Source organism: Nilaparvata lugens, chromosome 1 (genome assembly GCF_014356525.2).
Source record: "Nilaparvata lugens isolate BPH chromosome 1, ASM1435652v1, whole genome shotgun sequence".
Lineage (NCBI taxonomy): Eukaryota > Metazoa > Arthropoda > Insecta > Hemiptera > Delphacidae > Nilaparvata > Nilaparvata lugens.
The window spans coordinates 72844096-72867068 of NC_052504.1; the positions used below are offsets into that span (position 1 = coordinate 72844096).

The 22973-nt window shown below is 35.5% G+C and overlaps 3 non-coding genes across 3 annotated transcripts; 1 reads left to right on the forward strand and 2 right to left on the reverse strand.

Annotated features, from left to right (window-relative positions):
- Nucleotides 1-14232: 14232 nt before the first annotated feature.
- Trnaa-agc lies at nucleotides 14233-14305 on the reverse strand. Its single transcript has one exon. It is a non-coding gene; the product is annotated as a tRNA-Ala (tRNA).
- A 3849-nt stretch (nucleotides 14306-18154) lies between these two features.
- On the forward strand, nucleotides 18155-18227 carry Trnaa-agc. The gene has a single exon. It is a non-coding gene; the product is annotated as a tRNA-Ala (tRNA).
- A 3702-nt stretch (nucleotides 18228-21929) lies between these two features.
- Trnaa-agc lies at nucleotides 21930-22002 on the reverse strand. The gene has a single exon. It is a non-coding gene; the product is annotated as a tRNA-Ala (tRNA).
- Between the last annotated feature and the right edge of the window lie 971 nt (nucleotides 22003-22973).

Sequence of the window (22973 nt, forward strand, 5' to 3'; positions counted from 1 at the left end):
CGGCTAATGGCTGTTGGGGTTGTTGTATCAAAAATGCTAACATCAAATTTCTTTCAAGACATACAGGACAGCCCAAGTTCAAAGCAGTGAAAGTTCGAGAGACAATACTATGTGATTTTATTTATTAAATGCATGCGTTATTGCACGCAATCATTAGTTCATTTATTTATTTATTCACAATGGAGACAACGGGTTTCCCCAAATATGTCTCCTTAACAAAAATTGTACAGAAAAATAAAAATAATACGAGCTTATACAATAATAAATAACACAAACAAAAAAAAAATACCACCTAATTCAAAAATGAAAAATACAAAGATTTAAAATACTTATGAAAAAAGTAAAAATAAAACAAATTGGGAATTAAAAATTCATAAAAATTAAAGAATATAATACAAATAATGAACAAAAATGCTATCAATGAAATAGATAAAATTTATAACTGAACGACGTCCCAAACCATATGCACATCCACACTGATATACAAACTATTTATTTGATCAGATCATGCTTACACAAGATTTAATATTATCATAATAACCGGAATTCCAGAATTCCGGCTTTCCGGAATTCAGCGCGAGAAAACCAGAAGACATCTAGGCGCCCAGACAAGCTGTTATAAGTTCTTTGCATCCTATTAAATAGTACATAAAAATTCAATGAGGCATGCAATTTATAGTCTACACAGCTGCTGATTTTTTACCAAGTTACATTGAGATATTGAATTGCATGCGTCATGGAATGCAATTTATAATCCACTCGACAGCTGATTTATGATGAATAATTCTATAGTGTGATTTTTACTCTGATATTGGCATATTAGTCCAGGCAATGAATGCTCAAAAAAGGGTAAAGAGGGAAAAGTTTGGAAGACAATTTTTGACCCCGCAGTTCTGTTTAGGGTAGTGAGGAGGAAAACATATCAAAAGTCCCCACCCCTACGACCTGCGATAAGGGGGTGGGGGTGGTTCAAAGGTACCATTTTTTCGTTTCTCGCATATAACTCGAAAATTATGCATTTTACAGACATGACTATTCCATAAGAAATTAAAGCTTACATCATTTCTTACAATATTGATCCCACAACGTTTTCTATATCTTTTTCACTTTTCGAGATATCCGCTCTAAAATATGTGACATTTTTGAAAAAACACATTCTCCTTCAATTTTTTGCTATTTTTGCTCTTATAACTTTTTGAATATCAATGGGAAAAATCCATGCTGATCATGAGCTTAAAGAGCATCAAATTTTCTTCAATTTGATGTATAATTTCACAAGTTTACGCACATCCCCACGACTGTTGCAGCAGCTTCAGTGTTGAGTGTGATATCTTCAGTTATGCAAAAATAGACCAATTATTGACAAACGAATTTGGAGAGAATGTTTTGAAAACAATTTTTGATTCGCAGCTTTGTTGGGACCAGTTAGGGGGTGAACATATCAAAAGTTCTCATCCCTACCCCTTGTGCTAAAGGGATGGGGTGGTTTAAAAGTAGCATTTTTGAATGTTTTGCTTACACGCTCATATATTGAGAAGAATGCGTTCAACCGACATGACTAACTATTCGGAAATTAAGTTTAATAAATTCTCTACAATATTTGTTTTGTGGTGATTTGTGATATCTCCAACAGTTTTCGAGTTATACGCTCTTAAAAGTGTAAAATTGTTAAAATAACAGCTTTTAATCCTATTTTTTGATGTTTCAAGGCCTTCAACTCTCCAACAATGCATCGTAAAAATGAATGCTCACTGTAGATTTGTAGAGCTTTGTTTTCTCTTCAATTTGATGTATAATTCCACTACCTAATGTTTTCCTTCTATTGTTATAGCAGATTCGATGTGGGGGGGGGGAAATTTTAATTTTGTAACAATTGATCACTTGACAATGAAATTTGAGTCTAGAACATCTTGTCCACAATTTTTGACTTTGTAGCTTAATGAAGAATAGTTGAGATGTAAACAATGCCAAAATACGCATCTCTTGCCCATCTATTGAAGGAGTGGAACTGATAAGTTGACACTTGTTGCACAGTTGAAAATTTCACCCCCCTCATTGAATCTGCTATAACAATAGAAGGAAAACATTGAGTAGTGAAGTAATACATCAAATTGAAATTTTAATACATTAAATTTTTCGCATTTACGGCGAAACGCGGAAATAGATTTTCATGAAATTTGAAAGGTATGTTCCTTTTCAAATTGCGCGTCGACGCATATACAAGGTTTTTGGAAATTTTGCATTCCAAGGATAATATAAAAGGAAAAAGGAGCCTCCTTCATACGCCAATATTACCGTAAAAATCAGACTATAGAATTATTTATCATAAATCAGCTGTCTAGTGGACTATAATACTACTCGTTCAAAAGCATCGAACATCTTGAAAATGTATCTTTCCATCAACGTTGTAGCATAGCGAAACGATAGCATAAGTAGATATCCCATGGTATAAGGCGTTTATGTCGCAACTTTTACTGTTATCCCAAGCCGATAGTACACGTAGTTCTTTCCTATGCAGCTGTGTGACACTGTTAGTCTCTCAAATTTTGCCGCTCATTCACTCTCACCCCAACAAAACAGTAAAAATTGGCAATAATCAACAGTAATCGGCTTGAGATAACAGTAAAGGTTGCGACATAAATTCCCTATACCATGGGATATCTACTTACGATATTGTTTCTCTATTTTTATTTATTTATTTTTATTTTATTTTTATTTTTTTCTAGACATTTTGAATTGATAAATTATTTATTAATTTTTGAGAATACATAACAACAGGTCAATGTAACTTACCGAGCCTGAGGTCTACTGTTCACAGAACTACTAGTATATTACAAGATGGAACATTTCTCTATGCTAATGTCAGTATAGTGCTATCTCTTCTTCTTCTTCTTCTTCTTCTTCTTCTTCTTCTGACTTCCATGGTATAGGTACGATTGCCTGTCGCTGTCTTCAAATAGCCTTTTCAAAATTAAAATTTATCGAAATAATTAAAATTTATCTTTATTAGTGTCTAGTTTTGAGACCACATTTTCCTTTGTCTACCAACGTCTCTCAATCGCTGGTTTGTAATAATGCTATCAAAAACACAAAGTTATTCATCAGGCTGATGATCATAATGTGGCCTAATTAATCGATTATCCCGTATGAAAATATATATTTGACAACTCCAGTAGTCTATTTCGTTTGAATAAGTCTATTCAGTAGTGCAATGACTCCAATCAATTCAACTCCCCGTCCATGTCAGTAATTTTTTCAAGCTTTCACTATAACGACAAAAAACTAAAATGATTGAAAATAAAACGTACGCGTGTCTTGTATTGTGATGAGTAGAGGTGGAGGGATGAACGCATAAAGGCGGCTCAAGCGGCTCATTACGGCATTTTAGACGGCTTTATGAGGTGTGATGGTGCTATTGAGAGAACAATGTTAAGGGATGGTGTTATTGAGAACAGGGTTTGTGAAAGGGGGTTGTTGACAGGGGCAACTTCTCGATGCGCCCTGCAGGGGGCGCCCCCCATAGGTGAGGGGTTAGGAAGGCATCTTCCGGGGTGGGGGGTAAATCGAGCATGACACCCCCTCAAAACCGGAAACTGATTGCGAAATAATATTCAGGCCACACGTTGGAATACTGTATGTATATTAATTTATTCGACTTCTGATGCATGGCACCGTTGACACCAGAGTTTTGTAGTCTAGTCTGAGTGAATGAGCATTGATAAATATAAGATTCCTAAAAAGCGGAACTTTAAAAATTCGTGAAGAGTTGCAGAATTTGTGATGTTTTATATATCATTCAGTAAAACACCAACAAAGTCTTGAAGGTACTACAAAACTCTTGTAGTGATGTGTGAATAGGCTATAGGCGTCAATAGAGAAACAATAGCTTGATAATATAGGTCTTTTATGTTCAAAATTTCACTGTTAACTCAAGCTGATGTACAGCTGTAGTGATGTACAGTGAACAGTTGATGCCCTTTTTACGGACAATGACAAGAACAAACTATATAATATATTTTGAATATGATTGAAATTCAAAATTTATTTATGGTCATATTCAAACATATCTCCTTTCTCCTACTTCCACTCTTATTCATATCTTCCATAAATATTACAACAGACTAAATTTCAAAAGAGTTATGCCACTCATTCCACCTATTCCCAAAGTTGCATCAAAAACTGTGAAGGTTTTCCAGACATTGATTTACGAGTAGCAATAATTATTCATGACAATTTCTCCCCATCTCATAACAGCCTAATAATTCAGCGAACAAGTTTGCTTCTTAGGACAATAACTTTCCAAGCAAAATGAACTTGAACTAATAGTCGGTAAGGTACTTGGGCGTTGGGAAACGAAGTAGAGGCGGATTCAAATGAGCTTGCCTGAAGGAGGTTGGAAATGGGGAAGAACAAAGAAGATAAAGGTGTGGAAGGATGAATTCTAAGGGAAAGGGAGAGTGAAGAAGGGAGTGGGGAGAGAAAATGATGAAGCATATGAACAGAAAGAAGCAGAAGATGAATAAGAATGAGCAGAAGAAGAGAAAGGAAGGGGAGGATAAGAAAAGGGTGATTGAGGAGAAGAACAGGGAGAGAAACAGAGCGAGAGGAAGGGAAAGAAAAGACAGGCCAGCCACTGCTTCTTTATGAACGCATAAATTACGTCGAATTTGTTAAGATTTATAAGGCACAGACTTATTGTGTTGCCGTTACTTTGCCGGTTCTCTACTCCTAATAATTACAATAAGATATCAGCGCCCATTCGCCACCATCTGAGAAAACGTACTTTGCTTAATACCCCTTTGCCAGGCAGCGGTGCTATGTAATAAATAGAGAGAATAATCGCCGTACACTTAGTTTAAATTGGAAATTTCGCGTGGCGCGCATCTTTATCACGGTTCTATTTCACTCAGCTTCCTGTTCAAACTTTCTCGGCTGCGCGCGCACTATAAATCAAAGAAAACTTCATACGGAGAATAAATTTACGGCCAGAAAATCTGTAACGTTGAGTTTTCGTGCAATCTCTAGATAGATCGTGGGTAAAAACAGAAGGAATTTTCATTCATTTTTCACTCCTTCTGTTAATGGACTACTACAACTACATCTGTCATATTATTTGATATTTTTCTCTCCAGATACAAATAATGCAAAGTTTTGAAATTTTTTTTGATTCCCATAAATATAGCCTTTTTGCATCTCATCTTGATTCAATATCTCAAGTCCTAGGGAAAATATAAACTCATTTGATATTTTTCTCTCCAAGTACAAGTACAAAGTTTTGGAAATTTAATTGGTTCACACAAAATAGCCTATTTTTTGCACCTCATCTTGATTTAATTTCACAAGTCCTAGGGAAAGTTGTTGACATTAGGGTGCTAGATTCTAAAGGAAAACTCGAAGTTTATTCATATTTCATACGATTTCTATTCATGTCTTACACACAAAATCGATCATTCATATTGTATATTGTATCTATTAGAAATGAATCATTTGCAAAATGAATTAATCACCTGGAAAAGTGGAGAAAATATAAATGTTTTATTAGCCATTGAGTTGTTTTGAAAATCCAATATATATAGTGCAGAGGTGGCCACTAGCCTTAACTCAGGGAGCCACAAATTTATGAAGCTTGTTTCAAAGCGAGCCGCATTGTTTGGAGATGAATTTATGGTTAATAAATCAAAGACACTCTTTAATTTTAAAAGAAGGAACATTTATTTTACTCTATTCATTACATATTCAAAATTAAAGTGTTCAAGTGCTTCTACGAGTATTCATTTTAGCTGTTAGTTGTTTGAAGTTTGGTTGATAATTGGTAAGCGCAGTTTGCACTAGTTCACTCAATTGTTCATCAGTTAGTTCAGAACGATGTTTAGATTTTAGGAACCTAAGTGTTGAGTACAGTGATTCACACACATACGAAGTACCAAGTATTGAGATTAATCTCATAACACACACTTTTGTTAGAGGGTATTTTTCTTCTGGGACTTTTTTCCAAAAATCGATAGCTGAAATGCCCCTTCGTTTTAGTCCTTTCAGCCCTTCATCCTCTTACAGTTCTATTATCTCCAACTCTACACCTGCCGTATCATTTATAATTGGTGATGAAACAGGACAGCCGTCGCCCACAACATGAACACCAAAAGGATTTTCTAAGAATGAAAATGAAGTCTTGAGCATTCTCAAATCATTAAATCTGCCATTGATTTCTTCAGCAAGACCAGACAATTTACATAAATTATCTTCAGTTTCCACTTGAACATCAGGATGGCTTTCAATCATTTTCAGTAATATTTTTTACTAATAATCAGTCAAAAAATCACGAATACTTTTACTCTGAACTTGAGTTCGAGAGCCGCACCAGATTAACTCAAGAGCCGCATGTGGCTCGCGAGCCACGTTGTGGCCCCCCTTGATATAGTGTAGCCTGTGCTGTTTCATGCAATTCGGAAATATGCCTAGTTGAAGAAACGTTTTTTTTCAATTTTATGACCACATAGGATCACTGTAGTCTCTGGTTAGTCCTCTTTCTTCGTTTATTCGCTTCAATTCTCTTCCTTTCTTCCCAGTACCTTTTCATTCTGTCAGACCTTTCTTTTTTCAATTCATCTGAACAAACCTGTTGCCTTTTCCTAATTGTTTTTATAGATAAGATCCTCTTTCTGTCAGTGATGGTTTCCCTATAGATTTTTGTGCGATTTTTGACATCGTCAATAGTTAAATTTAGTTCCGATATGTCTTTTTTTATTTCCACAAGCCAAGGAATTGTGGCTCTGTCTGTTTTTGCACTCATGAATTTTTCAATAAGTCTTCTTAACAATCGATTCGCTGGGGTTCTGAGAATATGTCCAAAAGAAAGAAATTCTCTTTTTGCGCATTGCGTCAGTTATTGGTTCGATTTCTCTATAAATCTGTTCTCTTGGAAGGAGTCTGAACTGGTTGTCAACTACATTTTTTTTGTTTATGCAGGTTCTAAGAATCCGTCTTTCAACTCTTCTTATAGTTTCTTTAATTCCATTTCCATCAATATTGAAAAGTGTTTCACTGCAATACATTGCTTGTGATCTTAGAACTGCCTTGTAGTGTTTCAGTTTTGTATGAATGGAAAGAATTTTTCTCTTATAAGTGTCCCTAGTTACATGGTGTCCCTTGGAAAGCTTTGAAATTCTGGCCTTCTATGAGGCCTTCTCACTAAGATTACATGTGATCGTCTCTCTTAGATATCTAAAACTGTCCATAATATCAATAAGACTTCCGTTAATATTAATCTTATTTATACTCAAAGGATCAGTTATCATGAATTTCGTTTTTTCGTAAGAAATCTTCAGTCCGACTTTTCCTGCTATTTCTTCCAAAGATGTTATTTGTTGTCGTGCTTCTGCTACTCCATTTGCAAGGAAAACCAAATCATCTGCAAAACCCAAGCAGTTAAGTTTGATGTTGTCTTTATGATAGCCAATTTGTATGGTTTCAGGATTAATTTCTCTCCATTTCCTAATGATGAATTCTAGAGCACAGTTAAAGAGTATTGGAGAGAGCCCATCGCCCTGTCTCAAGCCGGTTTTTATCTCAAATGCCTCAGACAGTTCTCCTCTGAACTTCATTTTTGATTTTGTATCTGTTAAAGATAATTCAATCATTTTGATCAACTTCGGGTTGAGACTCAAATGCCTTAAAATTTTCAGTAAAGATGGCCTATGGATGCTGTCATACGCTTTTTTGAAATCAAAAAAAGAGAGTACTAGTTGTTTGCCTCGTTTCCTGTAATATTGCATGATTAATTTTAGCGTTAATATTTGGTCAGCACAACTTCGCCACGGTCGGAAACCACCCTGGTATTCTTCCAATTCTAGATCTAGCTGATCTTTAATTCTGTTGTAAATTATTCGCGACAGTATCTTATATGTGCAATCTAGAAGCGAAATTCCCCTGTAGTTGGATCTATTTGCGATTGCATTGATTTTATTGGAGTATTTGTATCAATTTCAAGAGTCGAGATTGGATCATCGCAGTTCAGAAGAGATCTGAAGGTAGTAGCAAGGATCTCTACATTTTCCCTGTCACTGTGTGCAAGTTTTCCCTCAGAATTTTTTAGTTAAAGGGTATTTGGTTCGAATTTAGAGATTGACTGCTTGAAATTTAGGAAATAATCCCGGCTGTTGGCTTTTTGACCATTTTCTTCTATTTTATCTATTCTCTCTATTTCAAACTGTCTTTTGGTTTTTCGGAAAATTTTTGTGACTTGTTTGAGAATATCCATGAAATTTTTGTATGATTCATCTGTTTTCTTGCTTTGGTGCTCAAGCCAAGACTTGTTTTTTAATATACACCCACCCACTCAAGTCAATCTCTGCACAAATCCACTATCATAAAAGAGTATTGATCTACATGATCTAAATCATGTAGAATCATCCATCATTAACTACAATGTCAACATAATCTACAAAATCTACACAAATGAATTTGATGATTTGGTCCTATCTAATTTCATGTTCACAATACTGTACAGGTGTTTGCTGAATAGAATTCATTTTGGAGGAGTGAAATATATGGTGAAGTTGCAGACAGACAAACGTGCTGCTGGAAATGGTAGTATTGCAGAGCACGAAATTTGTGGGATAAATTCAGTTAGAATAATAAGATGCTGTGTGTGCGCACAACATAGGTGATGCGCGTGCGCAGTAGCCTGAGGCAACCGACGCAAGGCGTCGCCTTTGAGGAGCGCCGCGTATCATTATGCTAATAAATCTAATAGACGACGTCGATCCTTCCCTCTGCTCACTACCGTACTCACTCTCCAGCTTCTCTTGCTCACTCAATATCTCTCATTCTGCCTTCACTTACTCTCTTCCCCACAATCTATTCCCTCTTCTCTTCTCCCTTCTTCACATTCTACACTCGTACATCCTCTCATTTCCATCCATACACTCTCTCTTTCTCACACTCCTTCTCCCTCCCCTAATCAATCACTTCCTCTTTTCCCCTCTCTGACTGTATCTCTCTCATCCTCTCTCTCCCCAAGCGGGGGAGTCATACTGTCATTTGATGTAAATTATTGTTAAAGTGAGTAGCCTATATATTGTAACATATATAAATAAATAATTCTAATCTCTATCCCTCTCACTCATTACTGGTCACTAGTCAAGCATTCAATAATAAAAATGTTGTCAGTCTTCCTTATAAAGTTGAAGTATCACTTGACAAAATTGAGAAAATACTCCCCATATTACACTTTCCTTTCCCAAAAATGCAGCCTACCATAATTATTACTTGAACTTACAAAATGCATCGAGAAAAAATTATCACCACAGAAATTGAGCTACTTCTAATTTCCACTAGTTTTTAATCTTCACATGGATTCACAAAGATAATCGAATATATAAATATTATAATAATAATTATATTCTTCTATGATAATACAATTCAATTCATACATAAAAATTCAGACAGTAAGGTACTGGGGTTGGTGAGATGTTGTGATATCTATCCATAATGAACACCATGGGTTGTTGTCAAATATATCGCTCATGTATTGTAATAATTTCAAGCATGTTTCAATGTCACCATTGGTGTTGGAACATGTTTGTAATTATTACAATGAATAAGTGATATTTTTGACAACAACTACATTATATCGGTTCTCACGTTATTTTTTGTCAAACGGTTTGCCTGGCTTGGCTGCAGTCGGTAAAGCATGAGTAAAAAATATATACTTCTGGTTGTGGTTCTTAGAATATAAATTAGACAAAACTCTTACAGGCTCACCCAGGCCTCCCGCAATTCACCTGCTCTTGACAATTTTATAAAATCTCTGGAACGTATTATTTCCAAAGATTTGATTATCAATGCTATATATTGCTGTCTAAACCAACTTATTCGAGAAGAATAAAGTCGGATGGTAATTTTCTTAATACTTCAATACTGGTAACTCGATAAATAAATATGAGATTGGTCATGCATGGAAGGGGAACAAATAAAGGATACACCATAAAAACTTGATACATATATTACACAAAAAATATCAACAAATAAATAAATATAGAAATATATAGAGCAACAAGCAAAAATAGTAAAAATAGAACAAATTATCAAAAATGAATATCACAGATTGCTCACTAGTTCTTTAGCACGAAACGTTATCATGTGCTTTCAAATCATTAATCATATGCATTTATTTTATGCAGCTCAGATATCGACTGCTGCTGCTTGTCGATTAAAAATCTCAATATATATCTTCCTTCCAATAAAAATAAAAATAATCAATTGATAAATCACAAATCTCAAATATATTAATATGTATACATCTCAGAATATATCTCAGGGCTTAAGGTTCGGCCTCTGGTGGAATTAGATAAATTAATTTATCCATTGAACATGAGCTACATTTATATCTTTATAATTTGCTAATAAATTTATGATTGAGTGAGCATATGTACATTATAATATTAAATTTAATACTCCTTTAATCTGTGCATCTTTAGACATAAAAATTTGATACAATTCTTATCCGATAAAATATGCTTTTTTTGTACATTCTAAGACTTGCGCAAGTTTTATGAAAACTTTCAATATTTATAACCTTTCGACGAGCTAGCTTTTTATATTTTTGTTTCACTCGAAGCACTGAGGGCGCCCTAAATTTATCACTCATGTGCTGAATTTCACAAGATGTTGGTGCGATCCGATTTCCTATCGTCCTGGATTTTCTGGGGCCGAGTCGTCTTCTCCAGGGAATAATAAATATTCAAATGACTTATGCTTTAATATAGCATCACTAAGTCTTATACAAATCAATTTATGAATTTAAACTTTAAATCTTTCAAATGTACAATTTAACAAAAGGGGCTTGTACTCTATAAAAATTTAGTGGCGTTCCATGGCAGCATCTGGCAGGCAAGTGGGTCTGTTCTACCCCTATTTTCTAAGATCATACCTCCGACTTACAAATTTGCATATATTTAAAAATTCCACTACTACGCCATTAAAAAGATCAAATAGTCCGTGCCAATCTGCTAAGTTATGACCTATATCTTAGGTATTATATTTTATAATTACTTGGATTACATCCGATACATAAACTGAGTAGTGATAACTTATATATTCTTATCATTTATAAAAATATCTATAGATAAATTTGAATCGGCTCGCTATTGCCGCCCATCGACTACTGTAATTTGATTGGTTTATGCAAAATTCACAAATGTATCCATGCGCCTACTGAATATACATACTTCCTTAATATTTTTATTTATTTTTTGGTGTTTTGTACATGCTCATTAAATATAATAAATTTTTGTGCATTTTATAAGTTGTTTTCCTATTTACAATAAGTCGCCATGTGCTTACCAAATCCTCTAGTTGAATACTATTTGTTTACAACAAAATTTTGCCAAGGTGTCTGGCTAGATTTCAAATTACATGGCTTGGTCGATTATTAGATTGCCGACCAGTAGGTATTATAGCCTAACCTCAAAATTTCAATATTCTATATAATATAATAAATAGCAAATAAAACTCTTTTCTATTCGGCTGTCTAATTTTAGCCATGATACCCGTTATCATCTAATCTTTCACATGTTGCTATCGCACTTGGCGATAATAGAGCTGCTGTTTGCTCAAGACCTATAAAAATTCTTTCCATTAGCGATTTTGCTTGCTTATCAAAATTTAATACGTTACACGGTACACTTTCACTAATGTTTACACTCATTCCTTTTTTGTGGCCAATAATACTATTATTGGAAATTAGTTCTATTCCTGATTAATGTTCAGGCATTGGAGTTTATTTCAATGGAATAATTACAGATCGAATCAAGTGAATCTCTTATTCTCCAATCTTGGATTCTGAAATCATAAATCATGAGCATTGACGGACTTGACGAAAATTTTACGACATGCTCAAATTCCTATACACTACTCTGAGGGGGCTGTATGATTTGTGAAGGCTGCAGAGAGGCCATCCAGTAATTATTATTGAACAATAAAATTTAAAAATTTTGAACATTTTTTTCACTTTCATTTCATGGTGTATTCTATTCTAGGCAGTGGCATCAATTTATATGACATGCTATACAAAATATGTCTCAGTTGAACTTTATGCATAATTATAAAGCAAGCACAGTGTACCTTATGTATGGGTGTGTGTCTGATTTACAAAGCAGTGCTGCAAGTAAATGCAAGCAATTAACAAGTACAGAAGTGACATATGAAACAAGGGATGGGAATGGTAGGCATTTGTTGGTGGCGCTATCCAGTGGCCAACCGCCCAACTAGCAACAAACAAATCATAATGGACACAGTTGATTGGCTGACGGCTGCCTAGCAGGCAAACATTACAGTTGACATTAGCCGACCATCAATATTAACAGTTTTGCCAGAAAATCGTCGCGCTGGTGCAAAAGTGGGTCCAACACAGGTGCAGGTATTAAGTTATCAATAAATAACTAGCCTGCACTGGTCGCCCCACTTGCCAGTACTTTAACCCCCTTACAGGGGGTAGTTGCATGGTGCATCACACACCCTTTCTTCTCACTCTCATATTCAGCTATTTATTGCAGCCGATTCACTCACACTCACACAGGGAATAACTAACTGCAAAATAACTGTGCCACTCATCCTACAAATGCACCTCAATCAGTGCATCAACCGACATGAAATTGTTTTTAAATGCGGTCGTTTTAAAAACCATTACTAAAACTACGCGCCTTCACATTAGAGTGAAACCTTTCGTGGCTAAACGACACAATTATCAACAATTACTCGCCGTGTTTTACGCCAACGACTGATAGGTTTTACTTTTCATGGATTTTATGCAGGGTAGGGAAAATCAACCTACTCCACCGGCTTTTTGCTTCTAACTGCACTTTGGAAGCAATAATGATGAGTGCGTTTTGTGGGCTATCAGCAGCAATTTTAATCATACTTGTTTTTCTTGGCTTGGGTAGTTTATTTCTGTTATCTGTCACTATCAATTTACTGATAAATTACCCCCTTCCACCATAAGTCGGGATTTGCTAAAAGTCATATTACAACTACTGCACCCCCCTCCACCAACATCAAAACACCCCAGACTGTTTTACTCTGTTACTCTGAACGACATTTACTCTATCTATCTTTTCTACATTCTACATTCTACAAGCTTGATTGATAGAGTTTAAGTTTGTCAATTTTGACTCATGAAGTCCAGTAATATTAACGTTGATATTGCTGTTCATTGGGGTTCATGAAAAAGGAAAAATAGTACATTATATCGTCCGTAAGTCGCATTATATTCGAGATGAAGGAGAGAAGAAAACAATATTGTACTTCTTAACCACCCACACTCTCTTAGCACTGTGGTAATAGTAGGGACTTACTATCCCAAACAGAGCGGTCAAAAATTGTGGTCCTAAAATGCCATCTACAACAGTTCGTTGACTGGTATAATCAGCAGTAGAAAATTCAGCATAATAATATTATAGTAGTTTGATGGTGATATGCATCATTTGGATGTGTCAGAGATAATATTTTTCGTGAGTCATTGAAATTTTCAAACCATTTCAAATTATAATAATAATAATATCGAGTGACCGGCTGGCTCAGGCCTGGTGTCAGAGTTTTCAGGTCGCAACTGATCAATTTCAGGGCCTCTGACATGACCTAACGACTGCTTTTTAGCAGCCGGGACCGACGGCTTAACGTGTCCATCCGAAACACGGGAGTGACCCGAGATAAATATCTTGCCCGGCCGGGATTTGAACCCGGGCCTCTGAATCAGAAAGCCAGCATCTGATCCACTCGATTACGGCCACTCATTTCAAATTGATTAGTTCACCTGTAGTTCACAAATTCAACAGTTAAGTACACCAGTAGCTACAACCACTGATGACTCGCATATAGAATAACCTCTTCTCATAGCCTCCAGTGTGTTGTCTAACTGTTTTTGAGATGGGTTCTCCGTGACAATCAGCCGTTTTGGCTGTGAATTTCTTGTCTTTGCAGCTTTAATATAATAAGATTTTAAATCGTTAAATCCATTGATTAAAATAATAACACAGTGATTTTTTCCTGACTTATTCCTTTCAAAATTGAAGGCTGCTGTAAAATGCGCATATCTTCCCCCTCTCTATGGTCGAGTTGAAAAATTTCGACTTGAAAAATTAAGTTGAAACGAGTTGAAAAATTAAGACTCATAGATGCCCATCTCGAATTTTGTTCTCGCCCCAAAAAAAATAATTTGATATATAAAAAAATTATTGGAGGCGCCGGGTATCGATCCCGGTACCTCTCGCATGCTAAGCGAGCGCTCTACCATCTGAGCTACGCCCCCCACATTGTTGCATTAGGTTACAGAAAGTACAAGAAGGCGATTTGAAATTGGTTTTCTTAGCCGAAGGCAGTCAAGGCGTACAAATGCGAATCTGGATCAAGAATGCTGCAGAGGTGCAAGGTTGGTCGGCTTCAGTATCAGCTTGGCCCAAGTTACAACGCTCCCACTTGCTCTCTCACAAGTGAAAGTGATCTCCGAATTCGTCTCACTCTCTCACACGAGTAACGCTCTCACATTCATCCTCCTTCCGTCTAACACCCGCCCTCTCTCACACCCTCCGTCTCTCTCTTTCGGAGAGTTATTCTCTGTCCTATTGTGTGTTAAAATAAATAGGAAGAATATTCCTTCAAATCCTTTTTTAATCATTTGTTAAATCTCCACCAGTTAGTCATAATATCATTCTGTTATTCACATTTCATTATACACAAATCAGAAAAGGAACAACAGAAAAGAACCAACAGGCCTAGCCCAAAACTGTTCCTTTTCCGAATGTTGATAGAAGTATGTCTAAAAAGTAGGTTATGTTGATTCACTTTGAAACAAAATTCGAGTCCAGGAAAATACAAACAAAAAATTAGAATTTAATTAGATTGAAAACCGAAAAGAATGAAAATATTGCACCAAAATGTAATTCAAAGCTTGAAAATATTGAATAATTTAGAAATTTAGAAAACAATATCAAACTCACTCCTTAAATCACAGCTTACTTGTTATACTACCTATATGTATGTAGTATATAGTATTATACTACCTTGTATATGATTATGATCCAAGATACTAAAGTCTTGAATCTTGTAAACTTTCTCTAGGTACTCTTCTACATTCAATGTAAAATAGTTGAGCATGAGCTGCTATATTCGTGATCGGCAATGTTATAAAGAGTGTTAGGCATCCCTCAGGAAGAGAATTAGGACTTAGAAGGAGAAGAAAAAAGAGGGTGATCGGAGTAAAGGGGAAGAAGTATTCTGTTTGACGAGGCGTCAACAAGATTAAGGGTGTTCTATCAGCGTCACTTTCCCCCAAACTGCCCTGTGATCCCCCACCCCCTCCAAGAGGTCGCCAAATCGCATCAGCTAAGGTTTTGATTGGAAGAAACGAGCGTGCATGTCCGTGCGTCATTTTCCGACTCCAACACACCCACATGCATCAATATTTCTTTTCTGACGGTGAACAAGATTCAGCAATCTGAAAGAAAATTGAATTGTCTTTTTCTCGTGTGCAATGTTATCCCTTATGTTAGGACTATAGTGATAATTTAGTGATGAAATAGCAGATTTTTATTCGATTTGAACTATTTCATTGTTGTACGGTGTTTGTAAAGAAGGATATTTGAATACCCATTTCACATGTCATGTGAAAATTTAATATTACTTTTTCTTACAAGCTTTGAAATAGAACACATTCCTCATAATATATCATGTTGTGCTATTATCACATATCAACTGCTTTTCACACTTAACTGGTGTGAAATTGAGAATCAACAGACAAGGACGGCAATGGAAGTAAAGCCCAGTCGACGTGGAATCCAATCCTTTAGATAGGTTTTGTTAATCACTGATTCATGCAACTAAACTTGGACAAAATAGGGACATGATTTATTGTAGATTTGAAAATGAATATGATATGATTGTAAATGTGAATGTAACACGATTGTATATTTGTATTTGATTTTTAAAATGAAATATCGTAGTCGTCTTCCTACAAGGATTAGGCAATTTGCCTGTTCCGACTTCAAACTCACCATCACATCCATATTTTACGGGGTCTGCCCACACTTCTCTCCCCAACCGGGTTATACAACATGACTGCCCAGGGAATCCTGTCGCTCTCCATCCTTTCAACATGGCCTTTCCAGTTTTGCCGATTTTCTTCAATCTTCTGCCATATGGAGATTATGTTGAGCTCGCTTCTTAAAATGAAATATAATTGAAAAATTATGAATATTCTGAAACTTTAATGCGGGATAAATTGTATGTTAGGATGCTAAAAGTGTAAATTTGTTCATGTCAAAGTCTTGACATGCGCACTTGACATTTTAGACTCTAGAGTAATGAATATATTTCATTCGACAAAGTGTGAGAAGAATTATTTTTAAGACATTAATTGTACGATGGAGACATAATCCGTATATAATGGATGGATGTAGGACAAGCAAAAATGTTGTAATTCCATTTTCTTATCCTTTACTAAGCTGCAGAGCAAGTGCAGACTGGTTCTTCCTTCTTGACCTAAACCTAGCGCCGCAGTGCAGGATGCTTTCTCACAGCTTGGCGTTGTTGTCATTTGAGATGGGTGTCTGGCTTGGAAGTGTTTCGGCCGCATTGCAGGATGACTGTTAACGGTTGCCGGAAGATCAACAGCTGGGATTTTTTCGTTATTTTTCGTGATAGAGAAATTCTGATTGCAGATTCGTTCTCAGCGACCCCAAGTTTAGCCTGAAGGCTCAGAATGTTAACAATGTTTTTAAATAATTAAAAATCATCATGAAAAGTCATTTATATGGTAGTAAACCACGTTTCTGGAAACTTTTTACTGGTGACTGGAGTTATTATTGATCATAGGTAACACACAATCAAAAATAATCGTGAGAAAGAAAACTGCTGATGAACGCGAATAAGACCGTCACTCCATTGTTCTATTGTCTCGGCTGCTTGGCTGAGCCTGGCTGGAGGGATCAAATAACCGACTGGTTTGATCTTTCGTCTGTCCACCAGGCGGAACTACGCCGACTATTGCTGGGTGGAAGATGTTACTGCGGCCGCTCGCATTCCCACCAACGCTGCTATTATTTGCTGTCTCAGCGCCTAGTCCGATTCAGACAAGCATCCAGCCTGCACTGCGGAGCTAGGTTAATAGTTTCGCATGTATGTAATCACTGATCATTCAATTTCTAACATCCTGATTCTCATCCTCTACCTCTCCTTGAGGGTTGAGTGTACGAGAAGGCCGGCTGCGCCCTAACTCCGCCCTTCTAGGTAAAAAAAAGCAGCTATTCTATTCTATTCTATTCTCATCACTCACCACACCGCCTCAGGTTCTACGTCACCAGGAGGAGGAGGAGTGGATGGTGGAGGAGGAGGAAGCAGTTTTACCCCAATCAGAAAAACAGTGACTTATTCCATGATGAATATTCAGCAATGTAAATACACCTCTTTTATAATCCAAAAAGTTAGAGTATGCCAAAGCCAACTCATCTGATCTGAGATACTATAATAGTAGTTGATTCACTATTATACTATTATAGTTGATTTATACCAACTACAAGCTGAAGCAACTGCCATCTGAGTTTGATATAATATGATCTAACTCGATCTTGACTCATAAAAATGTATCAGCTTTCATGAGAATCTCAGGTGTCTTACAGTTACAGCAGTTCTAGATACTACAGAACTTGATGCGACAAAGAATATAACTTTGGAGAAATGCAGATAGTTTTTCAATGGTGGAAGACAGAAGCTCGGCACAGCATCGTGGAAAACCTTTTCTACAGAAAATCACTCCTAACTTCAAATGGCTTAGCCTTCTATATAGGTTTATTTTGACTTGTAATGAATGTACTGGAACTCATCCACTCCATCCTAGGTTCCATCCTTCTGTTCTTTTTCGAACATGCAATTCGGAAGAAGATTCTTCTCTTTTTCTTAACGAGAAGCTGTTGACATTTACACTGACGAGACGTTTGGCTCTCAATGCTGGTCTGTATTTTGTACTCTGATAACTACTGATAGAAGGCGTCCAGCTCTCCAAACCGGTTACTCGGTGATAACACATTGCTCGTGATTTTTCTCCTCACATTCAACTTCGTTGAATACATTTATGTATCAAGGTAGATTTTATTATATATCAACTGGGGGCGTAGCTCAGATGGTAGAGCGCTCGCTTAGCATGCGAGAGGTACCGGGATCGATACCCGGCGCCTCCAAATATTTTTATTATTTAATATATTCTTCTTGCAAAAGTTATTATTTCTGTATTTATAGTTGTTTGTTTTTTGCAAGCTCGAAAGCTATTTGTACTTCTAAAGTGAAATTTTTCTCCCTGAGGGGGAACGATTGTAGGCCATAGCGAAGCCAAGGGTGACAAATTCTCTGAGGAAGAAATATAACTTTTGTTCCCGTGACGTATACAACATTTTTCTCCCATCTACATGATTAAAACATCTATTTTTTGAACTACCCTTCATAGTGACTCCTGGGGATTTTTTTCAAATTCAAAATTTGTTTTTTCCTTTGTTTTGAACTGTAGATTTTTGAAAAAATGACACATAGTAAGTAATCGGCATTTGGAATGTTGAATACGTTGGAACAGGAAGATTGTTGGGCATAAGCCTTTTGTGCCATTTCGAAAGTTATATTTGGTCGATATCATACAATAAATAAATGAAAGAATAGATCAAGGCTTGTTGATGCCTCAAACATAACCCACAACTTCTGATGCTAGTATATTTTCGTTGAACAACAATAATTCTCAGAATCTATTATCCGAGCTAGTACCTTAATCTTCAATGTACCTAATATATATTGCGTTCTTGGTACATTGTTCCTCCCTATCTATTATTGCAACACAGGCTCTTATCGAATTTGGCCCGGTTGTTCAAAAGACGGTAAAATTTTAAAGGTGATTAATTTCACGAGAACCAATCAGAGAGGGCATTTTTGATAAGACGGCTTCTCTGATTGGTTCTCGTGGAATTAATCACGGTTAAAATTTAACCGACTTTTGTGCAACCGGCACATAGACCAATAGAATTGCTTCCCATGTTATGTAAATGAAGTTACTCCAAGTACCCAGGGTTCAAGTACCACAAGTGACCACTCCTCTCCATGCTCTTGACATTCATGTGACTTGTTGACCAAGTGTTATGAGATTTTCTAAGGATCAAACACAGGTGCATGCACTGTGGCCAAGTGATACTCTGTGACCTGTCATGGCCAAGAACAGAACCTTTGAAGCTTTAGTAAATTGTACACATTGAAAACCCAATCATTAATTACTTGAACCTAGAAAAATATCAATATTGGGGCATTTCTAACATTTATTCGAATGCAATAATTTCCTTGCCTCCGAACGTAGTAACTCAAGGAAAGTAGAAAATATAAATTTTATTGGTCACTCAAGCTCACTGCTTGGTTGCTCGGTCGGCATAACTTACTCTTCATTCACATATCTTCGAAATGAGCTATTCAGGCCACATAGACTAGCTAGCAGGAAATCTATAGAGCTAGAGCTATAGGATAGCTAGCACATAGAAGGTATGTTTTCGACATAGCTACTAGACAAGACTAAAATCTAGTTGCATCTAGATGCACTCTTGAATCTTTAATGATATATTTCCACTCCAAAATTTTTATTCAGTTTGAATTTCAAATAATATGCTATTGGACAAGAAACGTTCGATTCGAGTCCATAATGCTAATTTACAATGTTTTCAAGTCGTAAATCAAGTATATTTTGAAGTAGATTCATTCAATAATTTTCACAATTTCGAATAGCCTTTGAAAATCGGTTTGCAAACATCATTCAATTGAAACATTGATTATAAACAAACATTATCATCACTTAAAATGATAATAACTTTCATACATAACAAGCTAATAGCTAATACCTCTCTTTATAAAAGTTGTCCTTGAAAGTATTTGTTATGAAAACAATGGAAGGTCTTTAAGTGTTCCATACGTGTTGTTAATGTTCACTTGTGCCCTAAATAGAACGATATCACTAGAGATCACACGTGTGATCCGGAGAATTTCAGACGTATTTTCAGGGGTGTTGGACGTTTTTTACCCCGTAATCAATGTTTCCTTTTTTCTCGTCTATTATTGAAATTGTAGCACTTCAACTGGACATTAATAATTGATTTTTATTGAGATGAATCGTTTATTGATATTATCTGTAATTACCTGTAACTCCCGGTCTGACCCTTAAATAGGAGTTTGAGGTACTGTATTATGATTCATGATAATATACGATATTATTGTATTACCATGGGTGTATTATAGCATCTCACTCCCTCTCCTTATATTTCTCTCCCACTACACTATTGCTTCTATCCTCAATTCTGTATAATAAATTGACATTTCAACTGTCAGTATGAATCGAATCGAAGCATTCATATTACTAGAAAGGAATTCTGATAGTTTGAAGTGGATCTCACTGTACGAGTAAATAATCAGTTTCTCTCATCCATTCCTCTCAGCTGATAACAACAATAACAAGACGAAGCCAATCATTGGAATGCTGTTTCAATATGCGATTGCTATCCTATCCAATCAGATACATCTTCCTTCTACAGTGAGTTCCCTTCTATAGTTAAACTTCCCTATGTGGTTTGGGCTGTCTGACACACCATTAATATATTCCACTAAAACTAAAGATGATATTGCAAGGCAGATGACATTCGAACACTTCTCTGATTTATTATTGCAAGCTTGTGCCAAATATGAATTGCAACTCTCTTGGTGCACAATATATCACTAGATTCAGATCTGTGAATGAATGTTAGCATCGGTACCTGTATCGAGTCTCTATTATTTGTTAGTATTATTTCCATTGCTGATGGTAATGTTCCAGTACTGAGTTTAGTAACATTCAATGGAAGATTCATCCGGATAAACTGGATAGAATCCATCATTTTGTAATAATACAACATATTTTATATTCAACCTCAACCGAATAATTTCATGCAATTATAAGAACAATCAACATTCACTTTTCTTGTAATATTTCAAGAATTTAATTTGAAGATTGCCAACGATAATTTTATGTTCAATTAAAAATGAGAAAAATAATTTGAATAGAAATACCGTTTCAAAAATAGATAAGAAATAATAGAACTGAATCGGAATTCTGTTTTTGTCGATTCTGTATGCTTCAAAATAAGACAATGATGGTTTTAGATTAGATATTCCATTGTTCCATGGTGTCGATGGTTCCATGATATGAACCATTAGTGGAAAACTTATGTCAAATTGATTTTTCTTTAGAAGATTGTCAATATTCTACTGTAATTCAACATTGAATTCTTTTGATGTGACTGAAATCACTATACTCGACAAAATTTTATTTTCTGCTGACAAAGTGGGAATAACTGCCTCATTTGATAAGAGCAATAAATATTTCAATTATGAGTCATTCATAGATTATCTGTTTCCGTGAGTGATTATTACTCATGAATCCCAATAATTATATAATGAAAATAAATTACTAACCATGAAATTTTGTGGACATCTAATAAACGCAATATCGTTCAATGATAAGCAATAAATTGCAGCATGAATAATTTTCTGCAATAAATTGCAGTATCACATTTCGATAAATATACTCTGACAACCAACTACGATGGATTGTTGAGAAACGCCTAATAGAAAATATATTGTATTATACAATTGGAAAATATTATATGATTGTGGATTATATTATAATGAATTGAGCTGTTATTTATTCTATTCACCAACTGTCTGAGAAGAATCTTCTCAACTTCAAAATATACATTTTTACTTTAAATAAACAGAATGATCAAGTTAAACCAGAACTTTAGGTTGAAAAAAGGAACAGAAAAGTAAATGGAATATTGAAAAGTTACAAAGATGAAAAAATTATCAAAAAAATAGAAACAAAAAATTATTGGAGGCGCCGGGTATCGATCCCGGTACCTCTCGCATGCTAAGCGAGCGCTCTACCATCTGAGCTACGCCCCCTGTAAAAACACGGAATGTGATCTGATTAGAAAACTAATACATACACGTACAGGTATGCCTGTGATAGAATGCGCCTTCAATCTCATGTGTTGGCAAAACGCATTACAAAAACTTGCTCTGACCTACACTTGAAAAGTAGGTCACCATCATACTGATTGGCATCGTACTATGAAGTACTGTAGCACTCAAGCTTATGACGCAATAAATGCAGTAGCAATAAATTGATGACGAATGACTGACAAATATTCCGTCAATTTTGACTTGAGAATCTGGATTTTTAAATATTTGGATCGAAACGTAATGTTTGTATTGAATATAGACAAGGATGGTAATGTATTTCTTCCGTCCTTTCCACAAAGTATCAATTTCTATGCTTATATCTAAGTGACAAAATCTTTGTATAGCTTAATTTCTTATAACAAACTTTATTCATGCTCCTGTATTAATTTTATTTGCTTTTCTTTCCTATAGGTGCAATTCTGAATATTTATGAATAGAATATTTATGTTCAAAACTAAAGTACGTGATACACATCTTCTACAAAATACAAAAAATAAAAAAATTGGATATAATTAGGAAAGTATATTATGCATACGCCCACTCATTATTTCAATATGTAATAGAGGTCTGGGGCGCCGCCTTTGACACACATTTAAAAAAAGTTTTTATTTTGCAAAAACACATTATAAGAGCAGCTCTTGGAAGACCACGACTTTATTCAAGTAGAGAAATTTTCATCGAACTAAATGTCCCGACTCTGAGACAGACCTACATAAAGAGTAATTCGTTACATAACAAACATAGAAATCAGTTTAAAATTCATACAACTCCCTATAACATACGGGCAAACAGTACAAATACATTTAACATACATCTCATAAAGCTTACTATATGCAGACATCAACTTCAGTACTATTGCAATTATTTAATCAATAAAATACCACTAGATTTTGTTAACAGGAATATAACTG